Below are 26351 nucleotides of genomic sequence, written 5' to 3'. Positions count from 1 at the left end.
TGAACTATTTTGTGTGACTTGTTCTACATATCAAAAATAGTTGACTTACATACATATCTGGTTTGTAAATAAAATTGTGAATTGGGGAAAAAAAGAGTATTTGTTTTAACAGTGGCTTAAATCTTAAACCCATTTTTTTTGGGGGGAGGGATACTAAGTATTTTCATATATTTTTAAAATCTGAATTTCTGGAATTGCCTTTTAGGAATTATACATAAGATGCATTCTCCAATGCATCTCCAATGCACTAGCATTCTCCAACAGTTTTGCAGAAGGAACCTAAATTTCAGATCTGATCATAATGACTGCCTTATATTTGGTTAATGATTTATAGTTTATAAAGTACTTTCACATATTATCATTTATGTCAATCCCGTGAAGTAGGTAAGAAATGTTAACTCTAGTTTACAGATTTGAAAACTGATGCTCTACAAGGCTAACTGACTTGCTTTATTTTTTGTAGCTGGCAAGGAGATTCAAGACGTAAACCTTAGTTTCTTGCTAAACTCCTATTTATCTACTATTAGTTTTATTTTATTCCACCATGTCCCATCAGCTTTTACCTCTTCCACTCATCTTACTGGGTCTGTGTTCCTAATGTTTGTTATGAGATCAAAACCTGAAGAGATTTCACAGATACATAAAAGTAAGGGGAAAAAAGAAGGGAGGAAAAAGGAAATGAGAAAAAGAAGAGAGCCTCATTCAGTCGACTCTGATTTTATTTTGGCTTAAAGTTCCAGTAAATAAAGCAAGGTGGATATATTTCTTTCATGAATTATGACATACTGCCTTTCAAAAACAAGTCTAGTCTATTGTATCTTGTAACAAGTAGGTATGTTAATACACACTTTGCAGATGAGAAAATTGAGATCCAAAGAAGTAAGTTATTTGTAGAACCTTTAGTTCTTATTTGAAGACTGGTTCTTTCTAGTGGATCATTCATTTATTTATTCAACAATTACTGAGCACTCATTAAGTCCAGGCCCTGCTCCAAGTACTAAGAAACAGTAGAGAAAAAGACAGTTTACTTGGGTAGACATACAATAAGGAAATAAGAAAAACTAAGAAAATGAAAAAAAAAAACCCAGAAACTAATAAATGCTAGGCAAATAATTAAAATGTGATGAATAGCAAGTAATTTGGGAAGGCTTTTCTAAGGAAGTGACATGAAGCTAAAATGTAAATGTTACTGATACTCAGGAGAGGATCTGGGAAATGGAGGAAGATCAGGCAGAGGAAATAGCTGGTATAAGATGAAAGTTTAAATGAGATTGGAGAATTAGAAGAAATGAAAGGAGGCTGAAGCAGTCCAGGTAAAGTTAGAAACTAAGTCATGTGGAAGTTTAAAGGCAGTGGTAAGTAGTTTGGGGGACAGTTACAAAGAAGGAAAGGAAAGATGCTAGACTGTTCTACTTATAAGACCACTTTTCTCATTTTTAAAAAAGTGGCCCCCCAAAATCATTGTGAACACAAAGATGAATTTTTTAACCAACTAAAAACTATATTTCTTCATCATCAAAGTCAAATAGATCAAGAAAACAACTGTGTCTAGAACCAAGCACTCAGCATGAAAAAAAATTTGGTCTACACCTTACTAGATTCAAGACACATCCAAACTACTTAGAGAAATAACATAAAAGTTTTCATTTAGCTAACAAAGGAATGGAAGCAAAACTGGTATTTTACCCTGGTGCCAACAGGGTAAGCAAGCATATAGGGGGCAGTAGTCACGAAAGAAAATACCTGGCACCCTGAAGTGAACAGACAAGCAAAACCATAAAAAAATTCAGGGTCACCTGCATAGTTTTACGCCCTCAAATAAATGAAACCTTGAATATATCCTATCAATTACCAACTGAGTCCCTAAAAAACTCAAATTTATCTTTGATTTTGCAATGCTGATACCTAAGATGCATAATATCATTATGGGTATGATAATCATGTGAGAAACTGTTTTCCTAGTTCTTAGCCAAGTCTGACTCTGGTTCTAATTTAGACATAACCATTTATTTCCCTGTTGGTTACAACAACATGGAAAGCTCTCTCATTGTTTTAAATACTCCATTCTGTGTGAGCTCTGAGGAGTGGTATATTAAGAGAGAGAATTTGGTTGCCTCTGTCAGTTTGTCTTGGAGATTCTGAACATTCCTGGCATTTTCTGGGTATTCATTTGTGTGCCACTATCAGTTCAAATCACAGGAGAAAATCTTTATACCTGTAGGAATGAAGAGCAGCCATTTCAGATACAAAACTGCCGTAACTTACAGTAGGCTGGACAGTTAAAAAAAAAAAAAAAAAAAAAAAAAAAAGAGTTGCTGTGACAGGTGTTTACTCTGGCCTATGGCTGAAGTTGCAAAAATGAGACTACTAGTAGTATGTATAAGTGTGTAAATGAAAAAAACTCTTTCGCCTTTATTGTCAAAAGAAGTTAGTTTGCCTTTCACAATGTTCTATTTATAAATGTAACCAATTCAGTATTTGTGGCCAACTTTCTCTCTCTTTGGTAGATTATTAGTTTTAATAATTTATCATTGGGATGGGAGGATATCTAATTAAAACAGGCAAATCCACCATCATATGGGAGAAAAATATATGATTATTTAAGGAAAAATATAAAAAGTTAGTGTTCCTAATAATCATTAATTGCTATTATGCAATTAATGCTATTATGTTTATCTTAAATATTGTCTACAGTCATTTCTTGGCTTTAGGTATTTACCATCTTATTTTCAAATCTTGTCAACTCTAATCTAGGCCCAAAACTCAAAATAATAAAACTATTAAGATGTCTTTTATACTCAAACTATCTTAGAAGTTTCCCAGACAGCTGGTAATTCACACCAAGGACTTATTCCCACACTTAGTTTTTTTAATTTTTTTTTTTTCCACACTGTGTGGCTTGCAGAACTTCCCTGACCAGGGATAGAACCTTCACCCCCTGCAGTGGCAGCATGGAATCTTAACCACTGGACCATCAGGGAAGTCTCTGACATTTTTTTTTTTAAATAAAGTGAATGCTGTTTTTAAAATTTTTTTATTTATTTTATTTATTTTATTTTTGGCTGCGTTGGGTCTTTGCTGCTGTGCATGGGCTTTTCTCTAGTTGTGGCAAGCAGGGGCTACTCTTCCGTGCAGTGCGCGGGCTTCTCACTGCAGTGGCTTCTCTCGTTGCGGAGCACGGGCTCTAGGCGCGCGGGCTTCAGTAGTTATGGCACATCGGCTCAGTAGTTGTGGCTCACGGGCCCTAGAGCGCAGGCTCAGTAGTTGTGGCACACGGGCTTAGTTGCTCCGCGGCATGTGCGATCTTCTTGGGCCAAGGCTCGAACCCATGTCCCCTGCACTGGCAGGCGGATTCTTAACCACTGTGTCACCAGGGAAGTCCCACTGTGTACTTTTAAGACTGGAGAAAAGTACACTAATGTTCCTATACTTGATTGGAACCGTAACTGTCAAAAACTTTATCCTCTTTATCAAGAACTTTTTTTTTTTTCCCTAGGTTTGAAATCCTTGTCAGTTAGTGACAATCATAACATACATTTTATTGGATGCATTAGAAGAGTATGGAGAATTGTCAGTGTCTTACCTTTCTATAATGTTTTCATTCTCTGAGCAATTTTTGGTTAAATCTTTATGACTAAGACTGCTGGAAGAAATATCAAAAAACCCTCAGTAAATGACTATCTCAGTTATTTTTGACTAATGATACTAGTGGCAATAAGATTATGGGTACAGATTTCCCTGTACTAACTGATAGCATCACCTTAAACAGATACTTGTTAGACTGTAAAGAGGGAGAGAGCTAGAATTTCCAGGGAACTTTTAGCCAGGAAACAAATGATTTTGTGAAAGCAGACTGTTTAACTCAAGATCAGCAAAATAAGAATTACCTAGGACTATAAAACTGATTTAACTGTAGTAACTATTATATTTTAATGAGTGTATAATAAAGACCTTTTCTTTCTTCTTAATCTTTCTATATTACCCTGAAGTTATTAGGTGATCGCTGTACAAACCGGAATTAAATACTTTTTAACTGGTATATTGTTCCAAAGCCTTAAATTAAGAAAAAAAAAATCCTGTAAATGTTCTTAATATAAATTATAAGCTTACAGGAGAACTTAATAAAATTTCTGTTTTAAAAAAAAAGATACATGCTGATTGGTCTAACCTAAAAAACTGTTCACAATATTATATATACAGTCACACCTTACCTTATTTTACTTTGCAGGTACTGTGTTTTTTTTTTTTTTACAAATTGAAAGTTTTGTGGCAACCCTGCTTGGAGCAAGTCTACAGTGCCATTTTTCCAAGGGCATTCCCACTTCATGTCTCTGTGTCACATTTTGGTAATTCTCACAATATTTCAAACTTTTTCATTATTATTTTATTTGTTAGGGTGATCTGTGATCAGTGATCATTGATGTTACTCTTGTAATTGTTTTGGGGAGGCTCAAACCATGCCCATATAAGACGGTGAACTTAATAAATGTTGTATGTGCTCTAACTGCTCTACCAGCTAGCCAATCCCCGCCGCCCCCGTCTCCCACCCCCCAACCTCAAACCCGTCTCTCTCCCTTTCCTCAGGCCTCCCTATCCCCTGAGACACAGCAATATTGAAATTAGGCCAACTAATAATCCTACAGTGGCCTCTAAGAGTTCAAGTGAAAGGAAGAGTCGCACGTCTCTCACTTGAAATCAAAAGCTAGAAATGATTAAGCTTAGTGAGGAAGGCAACGCCTTAAGCCGAGACAGGCCGAAAGCCAGACCTCTTGCGCCAAACAGTTAGCCAAGCTGTGAATGAAAAGTTCTTGAAGGAAATTAAAAGTGCTACTCCAGTGAACACACAAATGATAAGAAAGTAAAACAGCCCTATTGCTGACATGGAGAAAGTTTGAGTGGTCTGGATAGAAGGTCAAACCAGCCACAACATTCCCATAAGCCAAAGTCTAATCCAGAGCAAGGCCCTAACTCTCTTCAGTTCTATGAAGGCTGAGAGATGTGAAGACGTTGCAGAAGAAAAATTTGAAGCTAGCAGAGGTTGGTTCATGAGGTTTAACATCGAAGTACAAGGTGAAGCAGCGAGTGCTGATGTACAAGCTACAGCAAGTTATCCAGAAGATTCAGCTAAGATCATTAATGAAGGTGGCTACACTAAACAACAGATTTTCAATGTAGATGAAACAGCCTTATACTGGAAGAAGATGCCATCTAGGACTTCATAGCTAGAGAGAAGAAGTCAGTGCCTGGCTCAAAGGTTCAAGGAACAGGCTGACTCTCTCTTGTTAGGGGCTAATGCAGCCGGTGACTTTAAGTTGAAGCCAATGCTCATTTACCATTCCAAAAATCCTAGGGTCCTTTCGAATTATGCTAAATCTACTCTGCCTCTGCTCTTTCAAATGGAACAACAAAGCCTGGATGACAGCACATCTGTTGACAAAGGCCACTGTTGAGACCTACTGCTCAGGAAAAAAGATTCCTTTCAAAACATTACTGCTCACTGACAATGCACCTGGTCACCCAAGAGCTCTGATGGAGGTGTACAACGAGATTAATGTTGTTTTCATGCCTGCTAGCACAACAACCACTCTGCAGCCCATGGATCAAGGAGTAATTTCCACATTCAAGTCTTATTATTTAAGAAATACATTTCATAAGGCTACAGCTGCCACAGATAATGATTCTTATGATGCATCTGGGCAAAGGAAATTGAAAACCTTCTGGAAAAGATTCTAGATGCCATTAAGAACATTCGTGGTTCACGGGAGGAGGTCAAAATATCAACATTAACAGGAGTTTGGAAGTCGTTTCCAACCCTCATGGGTGACTTTGTGGGTTCAAGACTTCAGTGTAGAAAGTAACGGCAGATGTGGTGGAAATAGCAAGAGAACTAGAAATAGAAGGGGAGCCTGAAGGTGAGACTGAACTGCTGCACTCTCGTGGTAAAATTTTCACGGATGAGGAGTTGCTTTGTATGGATGAGCAAAGAAAGTGGCTTCTTGAGATGGAATCTACTCCTGGTGAAGATGCTGTGAAGATTTTGTTGAAATGGCAACAAAAGATTTAGAATATTACATAAACTTAGTTGCTAAGGCAGTGACAGGGTTTGAGAGGATTGACTCCAATTTGAAAGAAGTTCTGTGGGTAAAATGCTATCAAAGAGCATTGCATGAGAGAAAAAAAAAAAAGAGTACTGCATGCTGCAGAGAAATCATTCATGAAAGGAAGAGTCAAAGATGCAGCAAACTGAACTGCTGCTTTGTCTTGAGAAACTGCCTCAGCCACCCCAGCCTTCAGCAACCACCACCCTGATCAGTCAGCAGCCATCAACATTGAGGCAAGGCCCTCCTCCATCAGCAAAAAGATTACAACTCGCTGAAGACTCAGATGACGGTTAGTACTTTTTGGCAATAAAGTTTTTTGTTTTTTGTTTTTTTTAATTTATTTTTGGCTGTGTTGGGTCTTCGTTTCTGTGCGAGGGCTTTCTCTAGTTGTGGCAAGCGGGGTCCACTCTTCATCGCGGTGCGCGGGCCTCTCACTATCGCGGCCTCTCTTGTTGCGGAGCACAGGCTCCAGACGCGCAGGCTCAGTAGTTGTGGCTCACGGGCCCAGTTGCTCCGCGGCATGTGGGATCTTCCCAGACCAGGGCTTGAACCCGTGTCCCCTGCATTGGCAGGCAGATTCTCAACCACTGCGCCACCAGGGAAGCCCAAGTATTTTTTAATTAAGGTATGTACATTGTTTTTTTAGACATAATGCTGTTGCACACTTAATAGACTACAGTATAGTATAAATATATCTTTCACATGCGCTGGGAAACCAAGACCTCCGTGTGACTCCCTTTCTTGCAATATTCACTTTATTGCAGTGGTCTGGTACTGAACCTGCAGTGACTCTGAGGTATGCCTGTGTACATATAATGTAAACTGCTTTTTATGCTCCCATTTCGAAAAACACATTTTCCTTCCTATGTGCGAAACACACAGTTCTTCCCTACTGTGAGTTTCTTTCCTGTGTATCACCTTACTTTTACACAGAACACTTGACTTCTGACACCTCTGGTCATAAAATGTGTGAAAATTTTTCACTACGTCAACCAATTCTCTTCACACCAGCTAGGTGTCCTAAAATTTAACTCAAGTCTAACACCGCCTATCTGGAGACACTGTCAGATCCCACAGGTTAAGGGCTCGGTCTCACAAGACTGCCTCCACTCTACCTCAGATATCAACTGAAAACAGTAAGTCCCCAGTTTACCCACAACTTATGTCCTACAAATTGGAGGTCCCCATTACCCCCTCTCTCAGGTCTGATTAATTTGCTATAGCTGGTCACCAGTCACAGAACTCAGGGAAACACTTACTTACATTTACCAGCTTATTAAAGGACATGATAAAGGATACAGGTGAACATCCAGATGGAAGAGATGCATAGGCAAAGTATGTGGGAAGAGATGTAGAGCTTCCATTACCTCTCTGGGTGTGTCACTCTCCTTGTACCTCCAATTGTTCACCAACCTGGAAGATCTCTGAACTCTGTGCTACTGGGATTTTATAGAGGCTTTCTAACATAGGCATGATCAATTATTAACTCAAATTTCCAGGCCCTCTTCCTTTCCGGAGGATGGCAGGATGGGGCTGAAAATTCCAAACTTCTAATCATGGCTTGGACTTTCTGATGACCAAGGGCCATCCAGGAGCCCACCCAGAGATGCCTTATTAGAAAAAAAAAGATGCTCATAGTGCTCTTATCACTTAGGAACTTACAAGGGTTTTAGGAGCCCTGTGTCAGGGATAGAGTCAAAGACAAATATTAGAACTAGAAACGCTCCTGAATTTTCCTATCCCTTAGGAAATTATAAGGATTTTAGGAGTCCTGTATCAGAAACTGGGGGCAGAGACCAACAAATATATTTTCTATTACCTAACGGTTTCTATACTTTTGATGACCATGTAGTTAAATTATGTAAGTTCAGTATAATATATAATTGGATAAACCAAATTTGTAACCATGAAGAATCTTATTTAATTTTATATGACAAGATCACTAATAAGGACAAGATGTACACTTCATAAGTGTAAATGATACCTATACAGTCCTCTCAGGAAACTGGCCTCCTATTTATTCTATGGCTTATGGAATCCCATAATTTAAAGGGAGTAAGAAATATCACCCTTGGCAGGTTGGGAACACTGACAAATATGGGGATTTTAGAGTAAGAGGATTTTCCTACAGGGACTTCGCTGGTGGTCCAGTGGTTAAGAATCTGCCTTCCAATTCAGGAGACACGGGTCTGATCTTTGGTCGGGGAACTAAGATCCCACCTGCCGCGGGGCCACTAAGCCTGCGCGCCACACCTAGAGAGCCCGTGTGCCACAACTACTGAGCCCGTGCGCTCTGAAGCCTGCACGCTGCAGCTAGACAGCCTGGGTGCCACAACTAGACAAGTCCGAGCGCCGCAACAAAGACCCAGTGCAGCCAAATAAAATAAAACAAAATAAAATAAAATAGTATTTTCCTACAGTTATAGGTCTCCCATGTGAAATTTGATAGAGGAGAGTTGGAAGGCTTTTGGTTCCTCATCTTTGTAGGTGAGTTGAAAAGGGCAATAAAATACTTCTAACAGAAAAGTAAATTAAAACTTTTATAGAGGTTTCCAACCAGTAGCTGATTCTGAACCCTTAGAAACATGTTGCTCTAGTTGCTGTAATCATATTACAAGAAGATTTTTGTATATTAATTAACATTATACTGTGTATATCAATGTATATAAATAAAATTGGCCTTATTTTACATCAAATTAATGATACTTAATCAGAAATCACTAAACAAATGTATGTGGTAAGAGATATACACCATGACCAAGTTGGATTCATTCCAGAGTCACAAGAATGGTTCAACACACTCAAATCAATCAATGTGATACACCACATCAACAAAAGAAAAGATAAAAACATGATCAACTCAATAGATGCAGAAAAAGCATTCAATAAAGTTCAACACCCATTCATGATAAAAACTCTTACCAAACTGGGTACAGAGGGAATATATCAACATAATAAAAGCTATTTATGACAACCACAGAGTCAATATAATACTCAACAGTGAAAAGCTGAAAGCTTCCCACTAAAATCTGTAACAAGACAAGGATGCCCACTCTTACCACTTCTCTTAACATAGTATTGGAAGTCTTAGCCACAGCAATCAGACAAGAAAAAGAAATAAAAGGTAGTTAAATTGGTAAAATTGTCCTTAGATGCAGATGACATGGTACTATATACAGAAAATCCTAGGACTTCCCTGGTGGCGCAATGGTTAAGAATCTGCCTGCCAACGCGGGGGACACGGATTCGAGCCCTGATCCAGGAAGATCCCACATGCCGTGGAGCAACTAAACCTGTGTGCCACAAATACTGAGCCTGCGCTCTAGAGCCTGCGAGCCACAACTACTGAGCCCGTGTGCCACAACTACTGAAGCCCACGCACCTAGAGCCCATGCTCCGCAGCAAGAGAAGCTACCGCAATGAGAAGCTCACGCACCGCAACGAAGAGTAGCCCCCGCTTGCCGCAACTAGAGAAAGCCCGCACACAGCAACGAAGACCCAACGCAGCCAATAAATAAATAAATAAATAAATAAATAAATAAATTTATATTAAAAAAAAAAAAAGAAAACCCTAGAGGCTCCACACAAAAACTACTAAAACTGGTAAACGAATTCAGCAAGGTGGCAGGATACAAGAATTTCCAAAATATACAAACAGCTCATACAACTCAGTAACAAAAAACCAAACAACCCAATTGAAAAATGGGCAGAAGACCCAAATAGACATTTTTCCAAAGAAGACATACAAATGGCCAAAAGGCAGATAAAAGATGCTTATCATCGCTAATTATCAGAGAAATGCACATCAAAACTACAATGAGGTACCACCTCACACCACTCAGAATGGCCATAAATAAAAAATCTACAAACAATAAATGTTGGGGAGGGTGTGGTGAAAAGGGAACCCTCTTACACTGTTGGTGGGAAGGTAAACTGGTGCAGCCATTATGGAAAACAGTATGGCGGTTCCTTAAAAAACTAAAAACAGAGTTGCCACATGATCCAGCAATCCCACTCCTGGGCATATATCCATACAAAACTATAATCCAAAAAGATACATGCACCCCCTATGTTCATAGCAGCACCACTGACAATAGCCAAGACATGGAAACAACCTAAAGGTCCACAACCTAAATGTCCACTGACAGACGAATGGATAAAGAAGATGTGGGGGGGGGGGGTGTGTGTATATCTGTATATCTATCTATCTATCTACACACAACGGAATACTACTCAGCCATAAAAAAGAATGAAATAATGCCATTTGCAGCAACATGGATGCAACTAGAGATTATCATACTAAGTGAGTAAGTCAGAAAGAGAAAGACAAATACCATATGATAATAACTTACATGTGGAATCTAAAATATGACACAAATGAACATATCTAAGTAACAGAAACAGACTCACATACAGAACAGACTTGTGGTTGCCAAGGGGGTGGGGGTTGGAGAGGGAAGGATTGAGGGTTTGGGATTAGGAGATGCAAACTAGTATATATAGGATGGATAAACAACAAGGTCCTACTGTATAGCACAGGGGACTATATTTAATACGCTGTGATAAACCATAATGGAAAAGAATATGAAAAAGTATATATATACCTGAGTCACTTTGCGTACAGCAGAAATTAACACAACTGTGTTAATCAAATGTTTATATTTCTATAAAATTAAAAAAAAATTTATGTGGTAAAATCTCCACCTTAGAGTGGAGACTTAACTACAAAGAGGAACTGAGAAAGTAAAACTGATACCTTGCACAACAGCCATTTTGGATAAGTTACTGAATCTGTAACAGCTGTTCCCCTAATTTTTGCAATGCTGATGTTTGAAGAGATGTAATGTTATGATCTCTGTGAATATGATAATCATGTGAGAAAACTGCTAGATTTTCCCACCAAGAACAGACAACTGTATACTTAGTACTCTTGTGTATGGGTTTCACTGAAAACCCTATTGCATTTTTCATATGAAGAATACTTTAAAAAAAATTTTATTGGGGTATAGTTGACTTACAATGTTGTGTTAATTTCAGGTGTCCAGCAAAGTGAATCTGTTATATATATATACATATATCCACTCTTTTTTAGATTCTTTTCCCATATAGGCCATTACATAGTATTGAGTAGAGTTCTCTGTGCTATACAGTAGGTCCTTATTAGTTAGCTATTTTACATATAGTAGTGTGTATGTGTCAATCCCAATCTTCCAATTTATCTCCCTCCTCCCTTAACCCCTGTAGCCATAAGTTTATTTTCTACATCTGTAACTCTATTTCTGTTTTGCAGATAAGTTCATTTGTAGTCTTTTTTTAGATTTCACATATAAGTGATATCATATGATATTGTCTTTCTCTGTCTAACTTACTTCAGTTAGCATGACAATCTCTAGGTCCATCCATGTTGCTGAAAATGTCATTGTTTCATTCTTTTTTATGGCTGAGTAATATTCCATTGTATATATGTGTCACATCTTCTTTACCCATTCCTCTGTTGATGGACATTGAGGCTGCCTCCATGTCCTGGCTGTTGTAAAAAGTGCTGTAATGCACACTGGGGTGCATGTATCTTTTCTTTTTCTTTTTTTTAACTTTTGAATTTTATTTATTTATTTTATACAGCAGGTTCTTATTAGTCATCAATTTTATACACATCAGTGTATACGTGTCAATCCCAATCGCCCAATTCATCCCACCCCCCCCCCACCCCCCCCGTGGCTTTCCCCCCTTGGTGTCCATACATTTGTTCTCTACATCTGTGTCTCAACTTCTGCCCTGCAAACTGGTTCATATGTACAATTTTTCTAGGTTCCACATACATGCGTTAATATACGATATTTGTTTTTTTCTTTCTGACTTACTTCACTCTGTATGACAGTCTCTAGGTCCATCCACATCTCTACAAATGACCCAATTTTGTTCCTTTTTATGGCTGAATAATATTCCATTGTATATATGTACCACCTCTTCTTTATCCATTCATCTGTCGATGGACATTTAGGTTGCTTCCATGACCTGGCTATTGTAAATAGTGCTGCAATGAACATTGGGGTGCATGTGACTTTTTGAATTATGGTTTTCTCTGGGTATATGCCCAGTACTGGGATTGCTGGATCATATGGTAATTCTATTTTTAGTTTTTTAAGGAACCTCCATACTGTTCTCCATAGTGGCTGTATCAATTTACATTCCCACCAACAGTGCAAGAGGGTACCCTTTCCTCCACACCCTCTCCAGCATTTGTTGTTTGTAGATTTTCTGATGATGCCCATTCTAACTGGTGTGAGGTGATACCTCATTGTAGTTTTGATTTGCATTTCTCTAATAATTAGTGATGTTGAGCATCTTTTCATGTGCTTCTTGGCCATCTGTATGTCTATTTTGGAGAAATGTCTTTTTAGGTCTTCTGTCCATTTTTTGATTGGGTTGTTTGTTTCTTTAATATTGAGCCGCATGAGCTGTTTATGTATTTTGGAGATTAATCCTTTGTCCGTTGATTCATTTGCGAATATTTTCTCCCATTCTGAGGGTTGTCTTTTCGTCTTGTTTATGGTTTCCTTTGCTGTGCAAAAGCTTTGAAGTTTCATTAGGTCCCATTTGTTTATTTTTGTTTTTATTTCCATTACTCTAGGAGGTAGATCAAAAAAGATCTTGCTGTGATTTATGTCAAAGAGTGTTCTTCCTATGTTTTCCTCTAAGAGTTTTATAGTGACCGGTCTTAAATTTAGGTCTCGAATCCATTTTGAGTTTATTTTTGTGTATGGTGTTAGGGAGTGTTCTAATTTCATTCTTTTACATTGTAGCTGTCCAGTTTTCCCAGCACCACTTATTGAAGAGACTGTCTCTTCTCCATTGCATATCCTTGCCTCCTTTGTCATAGATTAGTTGACCATAGGTGCGTGGGTTTATCTCTGGGCTTTCTATCTTATTCCATTGATCTATGTTTCTGTTTTTGTGCCAGTACCATACTGTCTTGATTAACGTAGCTTTATAGTATAGTCTGAAGTCAGGGAGTCTGATTCCTCCAGCTGCATTTTTTTCCCTCAAGACTGCTTTGGCTATTCGGGGTCTTTTGTGTCTCCATACAAATTTTAAGATTTTTTGTTCTAGTTCCGTTAAAAAAAGCCATTGGTAATAGGAAATGCATTGAATCTGTAGATTGCTTTGGGTAGTATACTCATTTTCACAATATTGATTCTTCCAATCCAAGAACATGGTATATCTCTCCATCTGTTGGTATCATCTTTAATTTCTTTCATCAGTGTCTTATAGTTTTCTGCATACAGGTCTTTTGTCTCCCTAGGTAGGTTTATTCCTAGGTATTTTATCCTTTTTGTTGCAATGGTAAATGGGAGTATTTCTTTAGTTTCTCTTTAGTTTTTCTTTCATATTTTTCATCATTAGTGAATAGGAATGCAAGAGACTTCTGTGCATTAATTTTGTATCCTGAAACTTTACCAAATTCACTGATTAGCTCTAGTAGTTTTCTGGTGGCATGTTTAGGATTCTCTATGTATAGTATCATGTCATCTGCAAACAGTGACAGTTTTACTTCTTCTTTTCTGATTTGGTTCATTTCTTTTTCTTCTCTGATTGCCGTGGCTAGGACTTCCAAAACTATGTTGAATAATAGTGGTGAGAGTGGACATCCTTGTCTCGTTCCTGATCTCAGAGGAAATGATTTCAGTTTTTCAACATTGAGAATGATGTTTGCTGTGGGTTTGTCATATATGGCCTTTATTATGTTGAGGTAGGTTCCCTCTATGCCCACTTTCTGGAAAGTTATTTATCATAAATGGGTGTTGAATTTTGTCAAAAGCTTTTACTGCATCTATTGAGATGATCATATGGTTTTTATTCTTCAGTTTGTTAACATGGTGTATCACATTGATTGATTTGCATATATTGAAGAATGCTTGCATCCCTGGGATAAATCCCACTTGATCATGGTGTATGATCCTTTTAATGTGTTGTTGGATTCTGTTTGCTAGTATTTTGTTGAGGATTTTTGCATCTATATTCATCAGTGATATTGGTCTGTAATTTTCTTTTTTTGTAGTATCTTTGTCTGGTTTTGGTATCAGCGTGATGGTGGCCTCACAGAATGAGTTTGGGAGTGTTCCTTCCTCTGCAATTTTTTGGAAGAGTTTGAGAAGGATGGGTGTTAGCTCTTCTCTAAATGTTTGATAGAATTCACCTGTGAAGCCATCTGGTCCTGGACTTTTGTTTGCTGGAAGATTTTTAATCACAGTTTCAATTTCATTACTTGTGATTGGTCTGTTCATATTTTCTGTTTCTTCCTGGTTCAGTCTTGGAAGGTTATACCTTTCTAAGAATTTGTCCATTTCTTCCAGGTTGTCCATTTTATTGGCATAGAGTTGCTTGTAGTAGTCTCTTAGGATGCTTTGTATTTCTGCGGCGTCTGTTGTAACTTCTCCTTTTTCATTTCTAATTTTATTGATTTGCGTCCTCTCCCTTTTTCTTGATGAGTCTGGCTAGTGGTTTATCAATTTTGTTTATCTTCTCAAAGAATCAGCTTTTAGTTTTATTGATCTTTGCTATTGTTTTCTTTGTTTCTATTTCATTTATTTCTGCTCTGATCTTTATGATTTCTTTCCTTCTGCTAACTTTCGGTTTTGTTTGTTCTTCTTTCTCTAGTTCCTTTAGGTGTAAGGTTGGATTGTTTGAGATTTTCCTTGTTTCTTGAGGTAGGCTTGTATAGCTATAAACTTCCCTCTTAGAACTGCTCTTGCTGCATCGCATAGGTTTTGGATTGTTGTGCTTTCATTGTCATTTGTCTCTAGGTATTTTTTGACTTCCTCTTTGATTTCTTCAGTGATCTCTTGGTTATTTAGTAGCGTATTATTTAGCCTCCATGTGTTTGTGTTTTTTACGTTTTTTTCCCCTGTAATTCATTTCTAATCTCATAGCGTTGTGGTCAGAAAAGATGCTTGATATGATTTCAATTTTCTTAAATTTACTGAGGCTTGATTTGTGACCCAAGATGTGATCTATCCTGGAGAATGTTCCATGCACACCTGAAAAGAAAGTGTAATCTGCTGTTTTTGGATGGAATGTCCTATAAATACCAATTAAATCTATGTGGTCTACTGTGTCATTTAAAGCTTCTGTTTCCTTATTTATTTTCATTTTGGATGATCTGTCCATTGGTGTGAGGTGTTAAAAGTCCCCCACTATTATTGTGTTACTGTCGATTTCCTCTTTTATAGCTGTTAGCACTTGCCTTATGTATTCAGATGCTCCTATGTTGGGTGCATATATAATTATTATATCTTCTTGGATTGATCCCTTGATCATTATGTAGTGGCCTTCCTTGTCTCTTGTAACATTCTTTATTTTAAAGTCTATTTTATCTGATATGAGTATTGCTACTCCAGCTTTCTTCTGATTTCCATCTGCATGGAATATCTTTTTCCATCCCCTCACTTTCAGTCTGTATGTGTCCCTAGGTCTGAAGTGGGTCTCTTGTAGACAGCATATATATGGGTCTTGGTTTTGTATCCATTCAGTAAGCCTGTGTCTTTTGGTTGGAGGATTTAATCCATTCACGTTTAAGGTAATTATCGATATGTATGCTCCTATGACCATTTTCTTAATTGTTTTGGGTTTGTTTTTCTAGGTCCTTTTCTTCTCTTGTGTTTCCCACTTAGAGAAGTTCGTTTAGCATTTGTTGTAGAACTGGTTTGGTGGTGCTGAATTCTCTTAGCTTTTGCTTGTCTGTAAAGCTTTTGATTTCTCCATCGAATCTGAATGAGATCCTTGCCAGGTAGAGTAATCTTGGTTGTAGGTTCTTCCCTTTCATCACTTTATCATGCCTCTCCCTTCTAGCTTGTAGAGTTTCTGCTGAGAAATCAGCTGTTAACCTTATGGGAGTCCCCTTGTATGTTGTCATTTTTCCCTTGCTGCTTTCAATAATTTTTCTTTGTCTTTAATTTTTACCCATTTGATTACTATGTGTCTCGGTGTGTTTCTCCTTGGGTTTATCCTCTTTGGGACTTGCTGTGCTTCCTGGACTTGGGTGGCTATTTCCTTTCCCATGTTAGGGAAGTTTTCGACTATAATCTCTTCAAATATTTTCTCGGGTCCTTTCTCTCTCTCTTCTCCTTCTGGGACCCCTATAATGCGAATGTTGTTGCGTTTAATGTTGTCCCAGAGGTCTCTTAGGCTGTCTTCATTTCTTTTCATTCTTTTTTCTTTATTCTGTTCCGCAGCAGTGAATTCCACCATTCTGTCTTCCAGGTTACTTATCCGTTCTTCTGCCTCAGTTACTCTGCTATTGATTCCTTCTTGTGTAGTTTTCATTTCAGTTATTGTATTGTTCAGCTCTGTTTGTTTGCCCTTTAATTCTTCTAGGTCTTTGTTAAACATTTCTTGCATCTTCTCGATCTTTGCCTCCATTCTTTTTCCGAGGTCCTGGATCATCTTCACTATCATTATTCTGAATTCTTTTTCTGGAAGGTTGCCTATCTCCACTTCATTTAGTTGTTTTTCTGGGGTTTTATCTTGTTCCTTCATCTGGTACATAGCCCTCTGCCTTTTCATCTTGTCTATCTTTCTGTGAATGTGGTTTTTTTCCCACAGGCTGCAGGATTGTAGTTGTTCTTGCTTCTGCTGTCTACCCTCTGGTGGATGAGGCTATCTAAGAGGCTTGATGGGAGGGACTGGTGGTGAGTAGAGCTGACTGTTGCTCTGGTGGGCAGAGCTCAGTAAAACTTTAATCTGCTTGACTACTGATGGGTGGGGCTGGGTTCCCTCTCTGTTGGTTGTTTGGACTGAGGCAACCCAACACTGGAGCCTACCTGGGCTCTTTGGTGGGGCTAATGACAGACTCTGGGAAGGCTCACGCCAAGGAGTACTTCCCAGAACTTCTGCTGCCAGTGTCCTTGTCCCCACAGTGAGCCACAGCCACCCCCCGCCTCTGCAGGAGACCCTCCAACACTAGCAGGTAGGTCTGGTTCAGTCTCCCCCGGGGTCACTGCTCCTTCCCCTGGGTCCCGATGCGCACACTACTTTGTGTGTGTCCTCCAAGAGTGGAGTCTCTGTTTCCCCCAGTCCTGTCGAAGTCCTGCAATCAAATCCCACTAGGCTTCAAAGTCTCATTCTCTAGGAATTCCTCCTCCAATTGCCGGACCCCCAGGTTGGGAAGCCTGACGTGGGGCTCAGAACCTTCACTCCAGTGGGTGGACTTCTGTGATACAAGTGTTCTCCAGTCTGTGAGTCACCCACTCAGCAGCTATGGGATTTGATTTTACTGTGATTGCGCCCCTCCTACCATCTCATTGTGGCTTCTCCTTTGTCTTTGGATGTGGGGTATCTTTTTTGGTGAGTTCCCATGTCTTCCTGTCGATGACTGTCCAGCAGCTAATTGTGATTCTGGTGTTCTCACGAGAGGGAGTGAGAGCAGGTCCTTCTACTCCGCCATCTTGGTTCCACTTCGTCACATGTATCTTTTTGAATTATGGTTTTCACCGGATATATGCCCAGGAGTGGGATTGCTGGATCATATAGCAGTTCTATTTTTAGTTTTTAAAGGAAACTCCATAGTGTTCTCCATAGTGGCTGTACCAGTTTACATTCCCACCAACAGTGTAATTGCTTGCTTTCTCCTGCATTCCTATACGCTAACAACAAAAGATTAGAAAGAGAAATCAAGGAAACAATCCCATTTACCATCGCATCAAAAAGAATAAAATAGGGACTTTCCTGGTGGCGCAGTGGTTAAGAATCTGCCTGCCAACACAGGGGACATGGGTTCGAGCCCTGGTCCAAGAAGATCCCACATGCTGTGGAACAACTAAGCCCATGTGCCACAACTACTGAGCCTGTGCTCTAGAGCCCGCATGCCACAACTACTGAGCCTGCGAGCCACAACTATTGAAGCCCACGCGCCTAGAGCCTGTGCTCCACAGAACAAGAGAAGCCACTGTGATGAGAAGCCCACACACTGCAAGGAAGAGTAGCCCCCACTAGCTGCAACTACAGAAAGCCAGTGTGCAGCAAAATGAAGACCTAACGCAGCCAGAAATAAATAAATAAATTTATTAAAAAAAAAGAGTGAAATACCTAGGGATAAACCTACCTAAGGAGGCAAAAGACCTGTACTCAGAAAACTATAATATACTGATGAAAGAAATAAAAGATGACACAGATACAGAGATAGACCATGTTCTTGGATTGGAAGGCTCAATATTGTGAAAATGACTACACTACCCAAAGCAGTCTACAAGATTCAATGCAATCTCTATCAAATTACCAATGGCATTTTTCACAGAATTAGAACAAAAAATTTTACAGTTTGTATGGAAACACAAAAGATCACAAATAGCCAAAGCAATCTTAAGAATAACGGAGCTAGAGAAATCAGGCTCCCTGACTTCAGACTATACTACAAAGCCACAGTCATCAAAAGAGTATGGTACTGGCACAAGAATACTTCTTTTAAAGCCTGGATTTGCTTGCAAAACTTTTAATGGAATTATATAAACATATGTATTTGTCTCTAGTCTTCCTTTAACAAAGATAAGGTTCAATAAGCTTAGTTTTCTTTTGTTTTTTTTTTTTTTTAAAGAATTTTGGTAGGAACTTTATAAATCCATTTATTTATTTATTTTTGCCGTGTTGGGTCTTCGTTTCTGTGTGAGGGCTTTCTCTAGTTGCAGCGAGTGGGGGCCACTCTTCATCACGGTGCGCGGGCCTCTCACGATCGCGGCCTCTGTTGTTGCGGAGCACAGGCTCCAGACGTGCAGGCTCAGTAGTTGTGGCTCACGGGCCCAAGTTGTTCCACGGCATGTGGGATCTTCCCAGACCAGGGCTCGAACCCATGTCCCCTGCATTAGCAGGCAGATTCTCAACCAATGCGCCACCAGGGAAGCCCTAAGCTTAGTTTTGTTGTTGTTGTTGGTTGATTATAGAAATGACTCATAGAACAAGTTCTACATGCTAATGGATTAGGTAGATATTGTTCATAGTAAATGGCTGAGAAACAACTTGGGAACAAACTCACAGATTAGAACATGCACTTAAAGTTTTAAGTCACTTTAGTAACAAAGGGAGCTTCCACAGTGTAGCTGGAATTCCAAAAGGAAATGAAAGCCCTTCCTAGCAACCTGCACTGTATTTTCAGTGAATAGACAGCCACTAAAATTCTGAATACGATTCTACAATCTTTGTTACATTAGCTAAAGATAATATTACTAAAACATTAAAACACAAAGTCAAGCCTCGTAGACTTTTCATTAAAGACAAAATGGACAAAGATTAAACGTGGTAAATCTATTGCAAATTCCTAAATATAAACACTGGAGAGCTAAGAAATCAAAAGCTATGCTTGTCATAATACTATTCACAAATTTAGCTACCCATATTACTAGTCACTGACATATGAAAACTATGAACTAATCACTCATATATGAGAACTATGAACTAAAAGGCAATGAATGCTATGTTATAGAGTTGTTGGGAAGAAAAAAAGTAGCTGGATTTATAGGTGATCTTTAAGAAATAAAATATTGTTCTTGTAAATTCTTTCACTTGGATTCAAGGAGGAAAAGAAACTTAGCATGGTATACATCACAAAATCAGAATACATGTTAATTTGGCTATTTCTCATTTCAGTCAAACATTTTTTCCATACTAACTTGCAACAAAATTGGTATAAACATGATGTTTCAGGCCCATCTTGTGCATTCCCTGACCCACCCCTGAATCAGCCATTTCTCCAAGGAGCTCTAGTTCCTCTCAGTGGGAAATGGTATTTAAAAACCAAACTGTAGGGACTTCCCTGGTGGCGCAGTGGTTAAGAGTCCTGCTGCTAATGCAGGGGACACAGGTTTGAGCCCTGGTTCGGGAAGATCCCACATGTCGCGGAGCAACTAAGCTCATGCTCCACAACTGCTGAACCTGCACTCTGGGGCCCGCAAGCCACAACTACTGAGCCTGCGTGCCGCAACTACTGAAGCCCGTGCACCTAGAGTCCATGCTCCGCAACAGGAGAAGCCACCTCAGTGGGAAGCCCGCGCACTGCAACGAAGACCAACGCAGCCAAAAAATAAATAAACAACAAGAAAAAATAAATGTTTAAAAATAAATAAATAAAAAATAACCAAACTCTAGACACTAAATGTGCTCACGACTGGTGGGATATCACTGTTTCTAGGCTCTTTCAGCTAACAGAGCTGGAGAAAAGTGGGAATTTCAAAGGTTCAACAATAAACAAACAAAGAAATAAACAATGTATGTAGGCTTTTGGTTCAAGATGGAGATGAAGGAAGATCCTGAACTCACCTCCTCCCAGAGACACTGTGAACCTACAAGTTACCTGCAGAACAATTTCCTCTGAAAGAACCCTAGAAGTAGCTGAGTGACTCGTACACATTGGGCTAACAAGAAAAAAACCACATTGAAATGATTAGGAGAGGCCGAGATCACAGTCTCACCGCAAACCTCATCCATGGAACAGCAATCCACAATCAGGAGGGCACTCACAACTCCAAGCTTCTCCCTGAGGAGCAAAAGCTTTGAACCCCACATCTGGTACTCCAACAGCAAACTGAGAAACAGTTCTGAAAGGGCTTGCATGAATTCACTGTGGCTAACCTCCCAGCACACAGTGCAGAGGGAGGTGACTGAAACACACCCAGTCTTTCTGTGAAAGAGGCCATCTGATTATCTTAAATCTCTGACCTGAGGGGCAGGTATCTAACATAACACACATCTAGGGGGGCAGACTAAGATATTCTCCAAAGACTGCGGAGGCTGGTAGATGCCAGCCTCTGCACCTACCAGCCTCCAGGTCTCTGTATTATCCCTCTGCCTCACTCCAGGTCAATGGTATTGCCTACAAAGGAGCTTGTGCACATGTCTGGAGCCCTGGTTTTTGCAGCTGCCAACCTGGGGACATCCCTTGATCACCTGGCTCCGGTGGGCAGCGGGGCTTAGAATCACAGGCCCCATAGCACTGTAACAAACAGAGAAACAGTTCTTAACTAGCTACCTCCCACCCCCACCTCAGGGCACAGAGAAGAGGCAGCAGACAGAAATGCCCAGTCTTTCCATGAAAGAGGCTTATTAGCTTATTATCTTCGCAGCTGTGGCCTCAAGGGGTAGGCTTCTAATTAAACACACTGAGGTGGACTTAACAGATATATACAAAATATTCCACCCCAAAGAAACAAAATACATAGTATTCTCAAGTGCGTGTGGAACATTCTCCAGGACAGATCATATGTTAGGTCACAAAAAAGAATCTTAATCAACTTAATAAGACTGAAGTCTTATCAAGCATTTTCTCCACCATAATAGTATAAAAGTACAAGTTAATTACAAGAAGGAAACTAGAAAATTCACAAATATGTGGAGATTAAACAACAATGCTACTCAACAACCAAAGGGTCAATGAAAAAAAAGAGATATAAAACAAATCTTGAAACAAATGAAAATGCAACATACCAAAACTTATGGGATGCCACAAAAGCAGTTCTAAGAGGGAAGTTCATAGCGATAAATTAAGAAACCAAGAAAAATCTCAAATAAACAACCTAACTTTACAACTCAAGGAACCAGATAAGGAACATACAAAGGCCAAAGAAGGAAAGAAATAACAAAGATCAGAGTGGAAATAAATGAAATAGAGACTAAAAAGACAAAAGATCAATGAAACTAAGAACTGATTTTTTGAAAATATAAACAAAATAGACAAAGTTTTAGCTAGACTCACCCAGAAAAAGAGAAGACTCAAATAAACAAAATGAAATGAAAGAGGAGACATTATAACTGATACCTCAGAAACACAAAAGATCATAAGATACTACTGCAAACAATTATATGCCAATAAACTGGACAACCTAGAAGAAATGGATGAATTCCTAGAAACATACAACCTACCAAGACTGAATTGTGAAAAAAATAGAAAACCTAAGCAGCCAGATAACTAACTAGTAAGGAGATTGAATCAGTAATCAAAACCTCCCAACAACAAAAATCCAGGAACAGAGGGCTTCACTGGTGAATTCTACCAAACAATAAAGAAGAATTAATATAAATCCTTCTCAAACACTTCCAAAAAACAGAAGAGAAGGAAACACTTCTTGACACATTTTATGAGGTCAGCATCACCCTGATACCAAAACAATATAAGAACACTACAAGAAAAAAAAATTACAGGCTAATAACCTTGACGAAAACACATGCAACAATCCTCAACAAAACATTAGCAAACTAAATTCAACAATATATTAAAAGAATTGTACTTTATGATCAAGTGGAATTTATTCCAGGGATGCAAGGATGGTCTAACATCTGCAAAATCAATGTGATATACCAGAACAACAAGATAAAGGATAAAAATCATATGATTATCTCTTAATTTTTTTATTTTATTTTTAATTTTTTAAAATAAATAAATCAATTTATTTATTTATTTTTGGCTGTGTTGGGTCTTCGTTGCTGCATGCGGGCTTTCTCTGGTTGCAGCGAGCGGGGGCTACTCTTCGTTGCAGTGCACAGGCTTCTCATTGCAGTGGCTTCTCTTGTTGTGGAGCACGGGCTCTAGGCACGTGGGTTTCAGTAGTTGCAGCACATGGGCTCAGTAGCTGTGGCTCGTGGGCTCTAGAGTGCAGGGTCAGTAGTTGTGGTGCATGGGCTTAGTTGCTCCACACCATGTGGGATCATCCCAGACCAGGGGTCGAACCCGTGTCCCCTGCACTGGCAGGCAGATTCTTAACCACCGCGCCACCAGGAAAATCCCATGATTATCTCTTTAGATGGAGAAAAACCATTTGACAAAATTCAACATCCATTTATGATAAAAATGCTCAACAGGGGGACTTCCCTGGTGGTACTGTGGTAAAGAATCCACCTTCTAATGCAGGGGATATGGGTTCAATCCCTGGTCGGGAACTGAGATCCCACATGCCATGGGGCAACTAAGCCTGCGTGCCACATATGCTGAGCTTGTGCACCTCAACGAGAGAGACCACGTGCTGCAAACTACAGAGCCCACGCGCTCTGGAGCCCGTGTGCCACAACTACAGAGAGAAAAACCCACATGCTACAACTAGAGAGAAACCCGTGCACCGCAACGAAAGATCCTGAGATCCTGTGTGCCGCAGCTATGACCTGATGCAGCCAAAATAAAAAATAAAAATATAAATTAGAAAAAAAAAAGCTCAACAAAGTGGGTAAAGGAATGTTCCTCAACATAATAAAGGCCATTTATGACAAGCCCACAACTAACATCATACTCAACGATGAAAGAATGAAAGCTTTTACTCTAAGATCAGGAACAAGACAAGAATGCCCACACTCACCGTTTTTATTCAACATAGTACTGGAGGTTATAAGCAGAGCAATTAGTCAAGAAAAAGAAATAAAAGGCATCCAAATATAAAAGGAAGAAGTGAAACTGTCTCTATTTGCAGATAATATGATATGATACATAGAAAACCCCAAAGACTTCACCAAAAAACTGTTAGAACTGATAAACAAATTTAGTAAAATCAAAATTCAAAAATCAATTGTGTATCTATACATTAATAACTATCAGAAAAAGAAATTAGGGACTTCCCTGGTGGTGCAGTGGTTAAGACTCCGTGGTCCCAATGCAGGAGGCCTGGGGTCAATCCCTGGCCATGGAACTAGATCCCACATGCATGCTGCAACTAAGAGGTTGTGTGCCACAACTAAGGAGCCTGTGTGCTGCAACTAAGGAGCCAGTGAGCCACAACTAAGGAGCCCACGAGCCGCAACTAAGAAGCCCACCTGCTGCAACTAAGACCCAGCGCAACCAAATAAATAAAGAGAAATTAAGAAAACCATTGCACTTGTAATAACATTGAAAATAATAAAATACCTAGGAATAAATTTAACCAAGGAGGTAAAAGACCTGTATGCTGAAAACTATAAGATGCTGCTGAAAGAAATAGAAAAAAATACAAATAAATGAGAAGATATTTCATGCTCATGGACTGGAAGAATTAATATTGTTAAAATACCCATAACTGCGCAAAGCAATCTACAGATTCAATGCAATAATAAAAAAAATCCCAACGGCGTTTTTCACAGAAAAAGAACAAACAATCCTAAAATTTGTATGGAACCACAGAAGACCCCGAATAGCCAAAGCAATCTTGAGAAAGAAGAACAAAGCTGAAGGCATCACACTTCCTGATTTCAAACTGTATTACAAAGCTAAAGTAATCAGAACAGTATGGTATTGGCACAAAAAACAGACACACAGATGAATGGAATATTACTTAGCCATTAAAAAGAAGGAAACCCTGTCATTGAGACAATACAGATGGACCTTGAGGGCATGATGCTAAGTAAGTCAGATAAAGAAAGACAAACACCATATGATCTCACTTATATGTGGACTCTATTAAAAAAAAAAAAAGAACAAAATAAAAACAACATCAAACTCACAGACACAGAGAATAGATTTGATGGTTGCCAGAAATGGGGGGTGGGGAGGGATGAAATGGTTAAGGTGGTCAAAAGGTACAAACTTCTAGTTATAAAATAAATAATTCCTGTAGATGTAATATACAGTATGGTGACTATATTATATTGCATATTTGAACATTGCTGTGGTTGACATCACAGTGACTGAATGATCAAAGTTAATATCATCAATTACACAATGATATCATGTGCTTCCTGATTTGATTCACTGAGAAGAAAACATTATTTTTGTGGTATTCCTGACAACCTTAATCTATTCATGAAGAAACATCAAACTCAAATTTAAGAACCTTCTATGAAACAACTCCTCTGTACTCTTAAAGAAATGTCAGTATGATGAAAGACAAAGGCTGGAAGAAGTGTTCCAAATTAAAGGAGAATAAAGAGACATGGCAACTAAATGCAATGCATAATTATATATTGGATCCTGAATCACTGCAGAAAAAAAATGTTATAAAGGACATAATTGACACAATTAGTGAAATGTGATTACTAACTGTGTATTAGATAATAGTATTGTAGTGATGTTAAGATCCTGAAGAAAATGTCCTGGTTCATAGGAAATACATGCTGAAATATTTCTGAGTCACTGGTTAAAATGTCTATAACTTTTTATCAAAAAACTGAGAAAAAAAATGTCTCTGTGTGTTTAAGAGAAAGAAAGCAGGCAGGAAGGGAGGTAGAGAAAGAAATGTGGCAGAAATCAACATTTGATGAATCTGGGTGAAAGGTATATAATGCTTCTGTAAAATCTTGCAATCTTCTTTAGGTTATCACCCACCATGCATAAAAATAAATAATAAATATATGATATGCTTTGGGAAAATATTAAACCAAGTTTTTGCAATAAATTAATTTACTTTGGTAGTAAAAACTTATTTAGACTAATGTTTAAATAAGAATAAATTTCTTTAGCACCAAATAACCACAGGGAAAATAGGACCAAAATCATACTGAAAGGTAAGAAAAACTGTATTGGAGGAGTTAAAACACTGTTCTACTGGAAAACATAGTAGAACATATTTGTAAAGACTGTTGTGATTTTAATCTCTAAGTTTAGGACTATGACTTAGATGTGCTTAAATATAAATGACAAATAAAAACTATGTAAAAGATCTTGGTAAATGTCAAGGGAGTATACAAATTATAATGTAATAATAGTTGATCATAGAAACAATGTTTTTCATACACATACACAACAAACTTTTTAAGAAAAAATTTGGCATTTACTACATTTTGGAATGTCTTTCTTGGGTGAAAATGAAAAGGATAGACAAATAATAATTTCCTCACATATTTGTTACCAAATAAGAGGGCAGATGCTGCTCTTAGCATTTAAAATTTTTCTAAGGAAAATTTAAGTCATACATTTTTTAGAAATTCAGGCAGTTGGTTACTTCTTTTTCATAATATAGAAAATGGACTGATAGTTTCAAGGCACATGGGAGGAACAAAGCATACTCATGGCCAAAAGAAGCTTACAGTCTGGTGAGGGAACAAACATGTATGCATATATGCCTAGTTTAAATATTAGAATGTGATAAAACTCTTAAGGTGCTACTAAGCATTACAAAAGGGAAAAGAAAAGTAAAATTAATCTCAACTACAGGAGAATTAAGGCAACTTTTATTTAATGAGGGAGTATTTCAAATCTTGAGTAAAGTCTGAAAGGGTGAATGGCATTTGGCAAGTAAAAGGCTAGTGGGCAGGTAGTTTTTACCACTTACGGCGAACACCTAGGACAAGCACCAAGAGTGAAGTGGAGGATGG

The 26351-nt window shown here is 38.6% G+C and overlaps 1 protein-coding gene across 14 annotated transcripts in view; it reads right to left on the bottom strand.

The window, feature by feature from the left end:
• Nucleotides 1–26351, bottom strand: part of ASH1L (ASH1 like histone lysine methyltransferase) — a 210161-nt gene that overhangs the window by 67237 nt on the left and 116573 nt on the right. The window lies entirely within an intron of this gene.

This window comes from Balaenoptera physalus, assembly GCF_965194825.1.
Source record: "Balaenoptera physalus genome assembly, chromosome: 1".
Taxonomy (NCBI): Eukaryota; Metazoa; Chordata; class Mammalia; order Artiodactyla; family Balaenopteridae; genus Balaenoptera; species Balaenoptera physalus.
This window is presented reverse-complemented; position numbering and strand designations above follow the sequence as displayed.